At 38.6% G+C, this 12212-nt stretch overlaps 1 protein-coding gene and 1 pseudogene across 3 annotated transcripts in view; one reads left to right on the top strand and one right to left on the bottom strand.

Moving 5' to 3' along the window:
• MAPK10 (mitogen-activated protein kinase 10) overlaps positions 1-12212 on the top strand; it is a 335988-nt gene that overhangs the window by 204991 nt on the left and 118785 nt on the right. The gene's annotated exons all lie outside the window — the stretch shown is intronic.
• Positions 8780-9675, bottom strand: LOC150019207 (DNA sliding clamp PCNA pseudogene; annotated as a pseudogene).

Below are 12212 nucleotides of genomic sequence, written 5' to 3'. Positions count from 1 at the left end.
CTGCTGCATGGGCAACAGCAGACCCTCCATATCACCCTGCCCAGGCTCTGTAGCTTCAGCTCCACTGGAGAGGACACTCCAGCGTCATCGCAAGATGTCGATTCAACACGGGAGGAGACAGATACCGTGTCACTCCCGAGTCGGACTGCACAGCCATTCTCGGTGGTGCAGATAGACTCTTAAGAAGCTACACCATCGTCTCTCGAGACGGACGGCTGCCGACGACGACGACATGGCAAAAGGGACTTTGTAGATGTGATTAAGGTTAAAGGTCTTAAAATAGGGAGGTTATCCTAGAATATATAGGTGAGAATGAACTAATCACAAGAGTTCCTAAAAGTGGGAAAGAAAGGTAGAAGAGTGGGTCAGAGAAATGCAATGGGAGAGGAGAGATAAGAGATTCAAAACATGAGATAGACTTGCCGTATTGCTGCTAGCTTTGAAGATAAAGAAAAGGGGTCAGAAGCCAAGGAATGGGGTGGCTTTTAGAAGATGGAGTGCCTCTTAGCTGACAATCAACAAGAAAATGGAGACTTCACTCATACAGCCACAAGGAATTGAAATCTGCCAACAGACCCAAATGACCAAGGAAACAGATTCTTCTCTAACACCTTCAGAAAGTCACTCAGCTGGCTGACATCTTGATGTTAGCCTACTGAGACTTGTAGGACTTCTGACCTATGGGACTATAAGATAATAAATTTGTATTGTTTAAGCAGCTAAGTTTGTGGTGATTTGTTGAGGCAGCAATACTAATAATACGTGTGGTATAGTAAAGATTCTACTGTTAAGAAAATTGCTGTAAATCTTGTAAAAACAGGCACAGTGAACTGTTTTCTCAAGAAAGAGTTCAGGGTGCCTCTGTCAATCCTCCCTAGATTATCGTTTTTTAGAAATCCTTTCGAGAGAGAGAGAGAGAGAGAGAGAGAGAGAGAGAGAGAGAGAGGGAGGGAGGGAGAGAGGGAGAGTGAGAAAGGGAAAAGAAGAGAAACATTTCTGTGGAAGAGAAACATCAATTGTTTGATACACCTACCAACTGAGCAAACCAGCCAGGGCCCCACTTCCTGTTGAAGTCATGTCTTGTCTTTAACCTTAGGTAACATGTGACCCCTGCCAGTGAGATAAAGTGTGCATGAGAGGACCAGTGTTAATGTGTACACTGTACTAAGTACAATAAGGTTTAATTTCTTTTCTAGATTACAATATATGCTTATATTTACTTCTGCGTCCTACTAGATGGTTTGTGTAACACTGGGAGAGTGGGAACCCCCAGTTAGAAGATCATTGCATTAATAAAAGACTTTCAAAATGAACTAGAAAATAAAACAAAAGCAAACATTCTTATAAAGGAGAACAGGTGCAAGAGGGAGAAAACAGAGTAATTACTGGATCTTTTTTAAATGGAAAAATGTAGAACATCAGGAAGTTTTCTTAAGATTCTCATTTAAGATGCTCAAATATTTACTGGGGTTGTTTCATTTTCCTTTAATTAAAACTCCCACAGAAACTGAGGACTGCCAGTGAAAGGAAGCTGATCGCCCTTTAATGATTTAGAAATAGATCCAAAGCACAACTTTTGCTTAAAAGTTAACAGATTGTCACAGAAAAATTTGAAAATCTACCATTAAGAAATTTGTAGTATGTTTTATAGAATATTTTTGACCCTCTATTTCTCCTTGTACAGAATGGGAATCATCTTAGTTCTCAGGCACAGTAACAGAAAACATATTTATTTAAAAATTTTTATTGTATTTTTTCTATTACCATTTCCCCTCCATATAATCCCCTCTCTCCTGCAGTCACTATACTGTTGTCCATGTTGATGAGTCCCTTTTCCTTTTTTTCTCAATCCCTCCACCCACTAATACCCCCCACCCCAGAGCTGTCAGCCTGCTATCTATGAATATGTCCCTATTTCACTTGTTAGTTCAGTTTGTTCATTAGATTCCACATATGAGTGAAATGATATGCTTTTGTTTTCCTCTGACAGGCTTATTTTACTTAGTATAATGTATTTGAGGTCCATCCATGCTGTTGCAAAAGGTAAAATTCTCTTTTTTACAGCTGAGTGGTATTTCATTGTGTAAATGTCCCATATTTGTTTTATCTGTCCATCTACTGATGGATACTTGGGCTGCTTCCATTTCTTGGTGATTGTAAGTAACACTGCAATGACCATAGGGGTGCTTATGTTCTTTTGAATTAGTGTTTCAGATTGCACTGTTCATGGGAATGCAGATTGGTGCAACCACTGTGGAAAGCAGGGTGGAGATACCTAAAATAATTAAAAATGGAATTGCCTTGTGACCCAGCAATTCCACTTATGGGATTTATTCAAAAATATATTTCAATAAATAAATGTCCTTGAGTACAAATTTTAATCCAGCTTTGGCTTAAGGGAATGTTGTGGCTGGTTTGCTCTTTCATCCAGACAACTAAAACTTCTTCTGATCAGTAGGTTGTTTTACTTTCTTATCATTTGTGTTCACTGGTGTAGCACTTTAAATGTCCTTCAAGAACTTTTCCTTTTCATTCATTCACAACTGGGCTGTTTGGCACACAGGCCTACCTTCTGGTCTGTCTTGGCTTTCACCATGCCTTCCTCACCAAGTTTACTTGTTTTTAACTTTTGAGTTGAGTGGGGGACATATGGCTCTTACTTTCACTTGAACACTTAGAGGCCTAATTTCAGTATTGTTGTGTCTCAGGGAACAGAGAGGCCTGAGGAGAGGGAAAGAGGTGGGGGAGTGGCTGGTCAGTGGAGTAGTCGGAACACACACAATATTAGGTTTGCTGTCTTATACGGGTGCAGTTCATGGCACCACAAAACACAGTAGTAACATCAAACATCATTGTTCACAGAGCACCATAACAAATATAATAATAATATTAAGTTTGAGATATTTTGAGAATTACCAAAATGTGACACAGAGACATAAAGTGAGTAAGTGCTATTGGAAAAATGGCACTAATAGACTTGCCTGACATAGGGTTACACAAACCTTCAATTTGTAAAATAATGCAATTTCTCTGAAGCACAATAAAATGAGATATGCTTGTATTCTGTTTCTCTGTGTGAGCAGAAGAGTCTTCTGTAGCTTCCTAGGTGGAGAATTGCATCGATGAGTTATTCAACAACAGTGCTTAGGAGCCAGGTGAGCAAATCATTTCAGAACATTTTTCTAAACATCAGGAGAGTGTTTCATTAGCATTGCTTCTACTTCAACTCCAGAATTAAAAAAAAAAAAAAATCATAGGGAGAAATCAACAGGAAGGAGCTCATTGTCTTTTCTCCCTCCCTCCCTCTATTGCTTGCCAAGCCAAGAAACATTTCTATTTCCATATTTCTTTCTCCAAAGATGATTCCAAATGACAGTGAAAGAGGTAGCAAAAGTCAACAACCAAGTTTAGCAGCAAAGACTTATCAAATTTAGTCAGCTCATTAACTGAAAAGAGCTGATTATAAAACCACATTTTTTCCTTCTTTGGTCTGTTTTCTTTGTCCTCTACAGGTAATCATCTTATAAGTAACCCCAATCCAATTTTACAAAGTTATCTTTTACCAGATATTTATATCACAGGTGTATACTTAATACTGACAAAAGCATAGACTTAGAGTGGCTTATTATAAAAAATCTGTGCCTGAAAAATTAACTATTTAAAATAGTTAAACTTTTCCAAAACTTCAGTTGGAGCTAGAGGATGGCATTTAATCAAAGTTGCAATAATAATTATTATAAAATGTTCTGGACATACTTCAGTGGATTAATTTATCTTAAATTAAATATATAGCCATGCATGCATACACATAATGAATATATAACCAACATAAAATTTATAATTTATATTATATGGGCATATATTATATATATTTACATACTAACCCAATGGATCAGTCCATCACAATTGAATATACAATATAGGCTATATAACATATATATCGTCGGCAGCCGTCCGTCTGGAGAGACGATGGTGTAGCTTCTTAAGAGTCTATCTGCACCGCCGAGAATGGCTGTGCAGTCCGACTCGGGAGTGACACGGTATCTGTCTCCTCCCGTGTTAAATCGACATCTTGCGATGACGCTGGAGTGTCCTCTCCAGTGAAACTGAAGCTACAGAGCCTGGGCAGGGTGATATGGAGGGTCTGCTGTTGCCCATGCAGCAGACCCCCCCTCTCTTCGCAGCTGAAGGGTCCAAGGGAAAGACGGAGTCAATACAGCTTGGCTTCAGGTGCGCCGCAGGAGTTGCCGGTGTTGACTACAACGTCGAACCGCCTTAGGGACTCCGGCTCCGGATTTTCTGTCGGGGTTATATATATATATATATATATATATATATATATATAATGTATATAGAAGATATATCATTTTGTTTTTCACAAAAATTTGGACAATTTTTTTTGATGGCTGTCCTTTAGTTAGTGGTCTATAGTAGTGATTTTCAACTGGTATACCAAAGAATTTAAAATTTTTATTTATTTATTTTTAGAGAGAGGGGGCAGAAAGAGAGGGGAAGAAACAAAGATATGTGAGAGAAACAGCAATCAGTTGCTTCTTGCATGTGCCCCAACCAGGGACTGTGCCTGCAACCCCAGGCATGTTCCCTGAGCAGGAATGGAGCCAGCAATCTTTTGCTTTGTAGTATGATGCCCAACCAACTGAGCCACACTGGTCAGGGCCCACACAAATTTTTTAAACATGCAATACCTGACTATTAATCAGAGGCACTGACTTCTTTTCCCTTAGACTGTCCAATTAAAAAAATGACAACAGCCGACACAACAATAGTCATCCGCGTGAATGAATAAAATTTATACTTATTTTTTGTCAGATCAGCAAACAATAAAATGTGTTTTTGGTGGACCACAAAACTTTAGTAATTAGTTTATGTGTGCCATGAAATAAAAAAGGTTGAAAATCACTGGTCTATAGCAACAAGATCCTATGCACATAACATAAGATTTAAATTGCCAGGCGTATTCAGACAGACCTTGGGTGTTTACATATTCTTATTTCATCACCTTCCTTTGATAAGTGAAAGTGGTGGGTATATATAGTGAACATACCTAGCAATGTCCTCTTAGCTTGGTGAAGTTAAGGGTTAGATAGACAGAAAGGAAGTCTAGAAGTTTTGTAATTTTGGCTTGTGTGTTTGAGAGAGAGACAGCGAAAGAGGTCTATATAGGAGTAGGAAAGGGATAGAAAACATTCCATAAATAACAAAATGGTGCAGGAAACTAAGTTTGTTATACAGCATTTTTATCTAGTGGGCCTTTCCTTGGACCAGCATCTGATACTGCAGCTATATTATTTTGGTACATATGTACAGATACGTATGTGTTTAAGCCTTGTTTACTCCTAAATAGAATTTAAGGCGATGAAAAGAAATAGATGTGATTTAGTATACACCTAACATGTAAGGGATCTGGTAGAGTGGTGGTTGCCATATCCCTCAGGATACAGTCTCTTCAAGGCTACTGATAATATAAGGCAAATAGTGAAAACTACTCCTGAAGGAGTCTCAGTTGTTGACTGAAGAGCTAGGTCCCCATGCCTTTGACAGTAGGGTTATAAAAAGAAAAGGGGTTTTCTTTGTAGTTTGTTTTGTTTTTGTTATTTTAGCTGTAGAACACAATTTGCATTTTGCTTTCCTAATTCGACTTAATAGTAATAGGTACAATTACTGTGGGTAGGCCAGAGCTCTCATCAAAAAACAAACCAAATGTAACAAACTAATAAAACCAAAAGCCAAATGAACAAACAAACAAAAACCTAAATTTGTTCAAATGCTTAAAAAATGACTAGTAATAATGCCAAATCAAATAACATTAGTAGAGCAATCACTATTTGTGGAATAATTTTCAAATAATAATTAATAGCCTTTATGCGCATTGGGGAAGAAAATGGGTTCTTGAAAATCTCCCCTTTTAAATGTGTCCATTTTATTTAAAAAAAGACTATTGACTCATTGATGCTTTTAGCAGCTTTTCTTCTTAATGATGAAAAATGTGAGCTACTCCATCTACACTCTGATTTAATCACCCTTGAACTAATAGCACACATTTACAAAATGAATGGCAAAGGTTAGGGAAAAATCTTTAAATATATATTAGAACAAAGGAGACTGAATCTTGACCATGTTAAGGTACATGAATAAAATTTATTTAATATCTATTTGTTGATGATTAAAATTAGGAGGGACATTAAGTAAATTCTCTGAATTCTGTAAATTATTTGCACATTTAAATATTATTGATTTAATTAAGATACTTTAAGATACTTAATATTATCATGCTCAGTCATTATAGTTATAAATACATCTATACCTCAAAATAATTAAATTTGATATGGTGATTTATCAGTGACAGTATTTAACTTTCAATATCTCTGAATCGCAGTTTACTCATCTGTATAATGCAGATAATATCAATATCTCACAGAACTCAAAAAGTATAAAACAAATGAGATACATGACATTGTCTTATAAATCTGATATTATCATGACTTTTAGTAAGTTCAGAGAAGGTAATCTTAATGTCGTTCTTTTCTACCAGTGGCAAATTGCAAAAGGTTAACATACATATGTAACCCAGGAAGATGTCTGATTTTAACTGTTGCTTAATCATCAGATGGGGTATATTATATGAATATTATTATTGAGAATATGGGATTTAAAAAATGACTTTACTAATACTCCCTAAGTAAGTCTGGCAAAGAAACATCCTAACACTTTCATTCCTGTGTTTCAATCTGAGCTTCAGTTAACCAAGATTATTTACAATAATTTTTAAATATTAGTTTTTAAATGTGCAACATGGCTACACAGACCCAGCTAACCATCTTTAAGCACAGAATTTGAATGGAAGTATATACGGTTGTGAGGTTGATGGTATGAAAAAGAGCTGGGTAAAATCATCCAGAAGGTTTCTCAAAGCACCAGAAGTCCTGGGTAACTCAAAAGAGACTTGATCAATGGGTCCAGGATGATGATTTTATATTGTTCCTAGAAACATCACTCCTGAGCTATGACACATTCTCTTTTTAGAGTTCCTAATGAGCCATTATGCTAAATGATGCATCTTTAATCACACATTTCCATTAAGCCCCTGACTGGTAGTAGTGATTACCCTCTGACCCACATCTGGAGTATCAGCACATTTTATATCCCTTTATTTTCCATTAATATTACGATTTAAGCACTTAATTGCAACCTTGAGATAAGGAGCATTGAGCTTCAAACATTGCCTTTTATATTGCTGAGAGGTTTGAGGTGGTAATGGCTCAATGCAATAGGACAGAATAAGACATTGTATTCTTCTTACACATTTTGCTGTTCTTGGCTCCTTTGTATAGCATAGACCCAAATATTTAGTTACCAATTTTTTTTTGATTGATGAGTAAGACTTGTAGCCCAGAAGCATTTTTCATGGCAGAGGGAAAAAACAGCTGTTTAAATTTCCATAGATATTTATTCACATATAGGAGATTGAGCCTTTTCTGTAAATAATTTATTGATACAAAACCTAATGTCTTTACCAGGAGAAATGTTTAGTAACACATTATTTATTTTTTTCAATTTCTACTTAAATTCCCAAAATTAAATTTTTAAGAGAGATCTTTCTTTTAGGACCTGTTTTCTAGGGCATAAATAGATATTTTCATTTCAAAAGTAGTTAGTTTATGGTAGATGTACTACTTTGTCAGATGCATAAGTCCTAATTGTTAAGATTAAAGTGCATCTGTGGTTATAATTTTAAAAAATAACCTATAACCCAAGTATATATAACTAAAGACTTAATCCTGCACTATTCAGTACAGAGGCAATGTCTTCAATTAAATTAAATTATGCTAAAAAAAATGGCAATTTTTGTTCCTCAGATTCCAGAAGTGATTTTCATTTACTGCTCTAAGAGTCACATCTGTTCTATCTGTAGGTAAGGTGGCTTTAACAAAAACCCATAAAAGAAATGAAGAAAGCAGGTAGGTCTCATAAATATTGTAACTAAAAAAAAGCATGGCTTAGAGGAGCGTTTTATAAAGCTCCTAGGGAAGGTACTTGGCTTCTCTGTCTACAGAGTCATGCTTCTGGCGGGTTACAGCATCATGTTCTGTTTATAGAGTCTGAGCTGTCTTGCTAATCGTGAATTTAAATGTGAGTGCTGAGGACAAAGGAAGACTTCCTTTGGTCTGGAAGTTTGATTGACAGCCCTATCATTCCCTTGTTCCACTCTCTATTCCAGGATTTTTAAATCTGTTCAAAATATGTGACCTTGTCAAGTTGTTACCAAATAACAATTGGGGTCTGGCTGATTGCCACAAAATTTCAGCAGCAAAGGTTTTGTGACAAAGGAAAGGAGTGCTTATTGAAAAGCAATCACTTAAGCCTTCAACTCACAGCTTCAATTACTGAAGCCTATCAATTAAGGCTAAATTCTAACACCTGGGTTCTGTCTTCTCCCCTGTTAGTTTCTTTTCTTTTTTTTTTTTAAATTCAAATAACTTTTATTTAAATTGAAAACACAATTCTTAAAATTGCACGAATAGTTAAAACCCTTTGTTATAAAAATCCTAGAGTATTTCTAGATAAGGCATAAGTAGTTCTAGGTTAATAAGAGCAGATTTGACTTGAGACTATCCTTTAAACAGTAGAGAATAGAAAAAAAAAGGTTATTTACAGAAAACATTATCTACATATGTACTCAGGTACAAATTGGACGATAGAAGACTTTTAAGGGCATGTTGGAATCTCAGAAGTAGTTCTCAAAGAGCTTAGTTTTATTTTCTTGGACTTTAGAAATGCCTAAGATCCTTCTTCATCCTCAATCTTGGGAGCCAGGTAGTACTTTAAATGTCCCATATCAGCAATTTTATACTCTACAACAAGGGGCACATCTGCAGACATACTGAGTGTTACTGTGGGAGAGAGTGGAGTAGCTTTTGTAAAGAAGTTCAGATACCTCAGTGCAAAAGTTAGCTGAACTGGCTCATTCATCTCTATGGCAACAGCTTCCTCTTCTTTATCAACATTGCTTGTTTGTGACAACTTAATATTTCCATTTCCAAGTTCCCCACTTGCAGAAAATTTCACTCCGTCTTTTGCACAGGAAATTAAAACAGCATCTCCAATACGGCTGAGATCTCGGCATATACGTGCAAATTCACCAGAAGGCATCTTTACGACACAGCTATACTCTTGTTCTGGAATTCCAAGTTGTTCAACATCTAAATCCATTAGCTTCATTTCATAGTCTGAAACCTTTTCTTGATTTGGAGCTTCAAATACTAGTGCCAGTGTGTCCGCATTGTCTTCAGCCCTTAGGGTAATGATGTCTTCGTTGCCAGCACATTTTAGTATTTTGGACATGCTGGTGAGGTTCACACCCATGGCCAGGTTGCGGTCACAGCGGTACGTGTTGAAGCCCTCAGAGCGCAGGGTGAGCTGCACCAAAGACACGTGGGACGAGTCCATGCTCTGCAGGTTCACGCCGCTCGAGCTGATGTCCCAGCAGGCTTCATTGATGAGATCCTTAAGCGCCTCCAGTACCTTCTTCAGGATGGAGCCCTGGACCAGGCGCGCTTCGAACATGGTGGCGGAATAGCAACGATGCGGCTAGAGACGGAAGAAAGGAGGCGGTGTAGCCGGCTTGGGCTTCACAGAAGAGAGCGAGCAGGTTAACGCAGCAGTCAGCGCCTGAGATCAGGGAAGATCACAACAGCGTTCTGTCAGCAACCGTGTAGCACCGCCGCGTCTGCGAGCCCGCGCTCTCCGCCTCTGAGCCCCGTCTCCCCTGTTAGTTTCTATAGGGTTAGCTTACAAACTAAAACAAGGAAATAATACACAAAAGCTACACAATTTTGGAAGAATAGCAGATTTCTCCCTCAGAGCCTGTTCCCTCTAGAACACCCAAGGAATAAACCTGTCACCCTCTGCCAGGCCAGCCTGATCCTAGGTTCCTTGCCATACAAAGTACCATTCGTTTGGGAAATGCGGGTAGCTACAGCACAATCATCCAGGCATCCTTGAGGAAGAAGAGCCTGAGAGTAAGAGCCAGCCGGTCCAGAAGCCACAGAGCCAGAGCCAGAGCCGGAGAGAGAGCCAGCTCATGAGACAAAGAGCCAGCCCTTTATTTTTATCGTTAGTAATGTTTTCCACAGGAGATTTTAATATGTGTCTTCATCAAAATCAATATTTTACCCCTAAACCAGGCAGCTGCAACACCAAATATGTTTTCAGAAATTTTTCTTTGGGTTCACCAGGACTGGAAATATGGTTGGCAAAGGTGTGCCCCGCACAGGGGCGCACGGATGAGGGCGCACGTGCGGTTTGCACTCCAGCCTGCCCTTCCCCTGCCCAGCAGGGTGCCCTGGCCCCCTCCCCTTCACCCCGAGGAGCTGCCTTTTCCTAACTTGCACATTCACACCAGAGGGGATAGCAGCTGATAATGAATGGCATTTAATTTCAGGTGACCAGTAAGAGAGGCTCAATTTAACTAGTAAAAATATAAGTTGGAGAATAACTAGCATAGAGAAAATCTAGTAAATTTAGGATGTTAATTCCCTGGCATGGAGGATTAGGGGACCTAAGAAAATGGAAAGAATCTGGCAGCCGATGAAAATTATAAGCCAAATTTGTTTTTCTCTTAACATCGTCCCTTTCCCCGTGTCTTTTCTCTCCCTGTTTCTCTTTAGGGTCATGAGCGTTTCAAAGCCTCCCTGTTCTTTGAGCCTGCAGGATTGACTTTTTTCCCATTTAGCTTGGAACCATGAAAATGATTGCAGACAGTCTCTGATGCCCTCAGTTTTCTTACCTCTTTGTCCTCTGCAGCACTAACCACCCCCCTTCCCCGTTTTCCAAACCCTCATTTAAATTAGCCCAACTAACTGTTTTCTCTGCTCCTGCTGGAAGGGTGAGCCCAGCTGGAGAAATCACATAATCATGCTGATTTCCTCCATTATAACTTTATGAACTTCATCTTCAGCAGGGCCCTTGTCGCTGCTTAGCAATCCTTTTACTTACGTGTCTCATCAGTTCCCTGTCCTGTTTCCCATGGTGGCTTTTAAGTCTTTTTACAACTTTCATTGCAAGCTCCCAATTCCACGTCACCAGCCCTGTTGTCTGCAGAAGGTTTTACCTCTTAGTTCCTGGAGAAAACAGATGGCCTCAGCCATGTGAGCTCTCAATTTCACTTTCCACTTCCTAACTCTGTCATTTAGTCTTCTCTGCCTAGTTGCTTTCTCTGTGAGGAGCACCCAGAGGCTGGCTTCCTGTGTTCTTGATTCCATCCCCTGCCCCTGGGAACTATCAGTTGTTCTATATTTGGCATCCATTGTCTCTTCTCCAACAGTGTTTTCTCTGCTTATAGAAGACTTCCCGCCAAATTATTATGTAAAAAAATATTATTCAGAATGTGCCTCAAATTGCCTCGCTGACATTCTTCCTTCATCATCAAACTTCTGGATAGAGAAATCTGCATTTAATGCCTCCACATACTATTTAAATTCTCATTTCACCAACAATCCCAGTTCGGTTACCATTACCCCTCTGATGGAGTAGAATGCTATGGAGAAAACTACTCCTGGCCCCCTAAGTTGTAATCGACTGGTTTATTCTTCGGCCCCCATTTATTACTTTCCTGTAATGTTTGGAAAAGTTAATTGTTTATTGAATTCTTCTTGAATGTCTGTCTTCCCTTGATTTTTAAGCTGGGAATCATATTCAAAATTTGCTTGGTTCAAAATTGGATAAACTGGCTAGCACATGAAGGGCACCATAATGTAGTGGTTCAGAGTGCAGACTCTGGAGCCAGACAGCCTGGCTAGGGCCTCAGTTACTTCCTCTGAAGATGGAGCTAGTAGTTATATTTATGTATAGTTGTTGTTAGAGCAAATTAAGTTACTTAATACAGTGCTTGACTTTAGTAAATAGTCAATATTGTTAGTTTTCATGACAGTGTTAGTTGACTTGGGTCACAGACAGTTTCTAAGAGGCTGGCTAAATGGAAAACTGTTCTTATAGTTTATTGTGAAGAAAGAAAGTGAAATAATCCAATCCAAAGCTTCTGAAGGCAAGATTGGAACAAGGAACCAGAGCAAAAGGAGCCAGAGGGCAGGTAATAATTTTAAATCCTAATGAGAGGGAGATTCTAAAGGAGGGATGGAGTCAAATGCCTAGAACCATAGGATCAAATTGGGAGAAGTCTGAGAACACGGAAT

The sequence above is a fragment of the Furipterus horrens genome, unplaced genomic scaffold (genome assembly GCF_987537825.1).
Source record: "Furipterus horrens unplaced genomic scaffold, mFurHor1.1.pri manual_scaffold_2, whole genome shotgun sequence".
NCBI classification, from domain to species: domain Eukaryota; kingdom Metazoa; phylum Chordata; class Mammalia; order Chiroptera; family Furipteridae; genus Furipterus; species Furipterus horrens.
The sequence above is the reverse complement of the archived record's forward strand: the minus strand, read 5'-3'. Positions and strand labels throughout refer to the sequence as shown.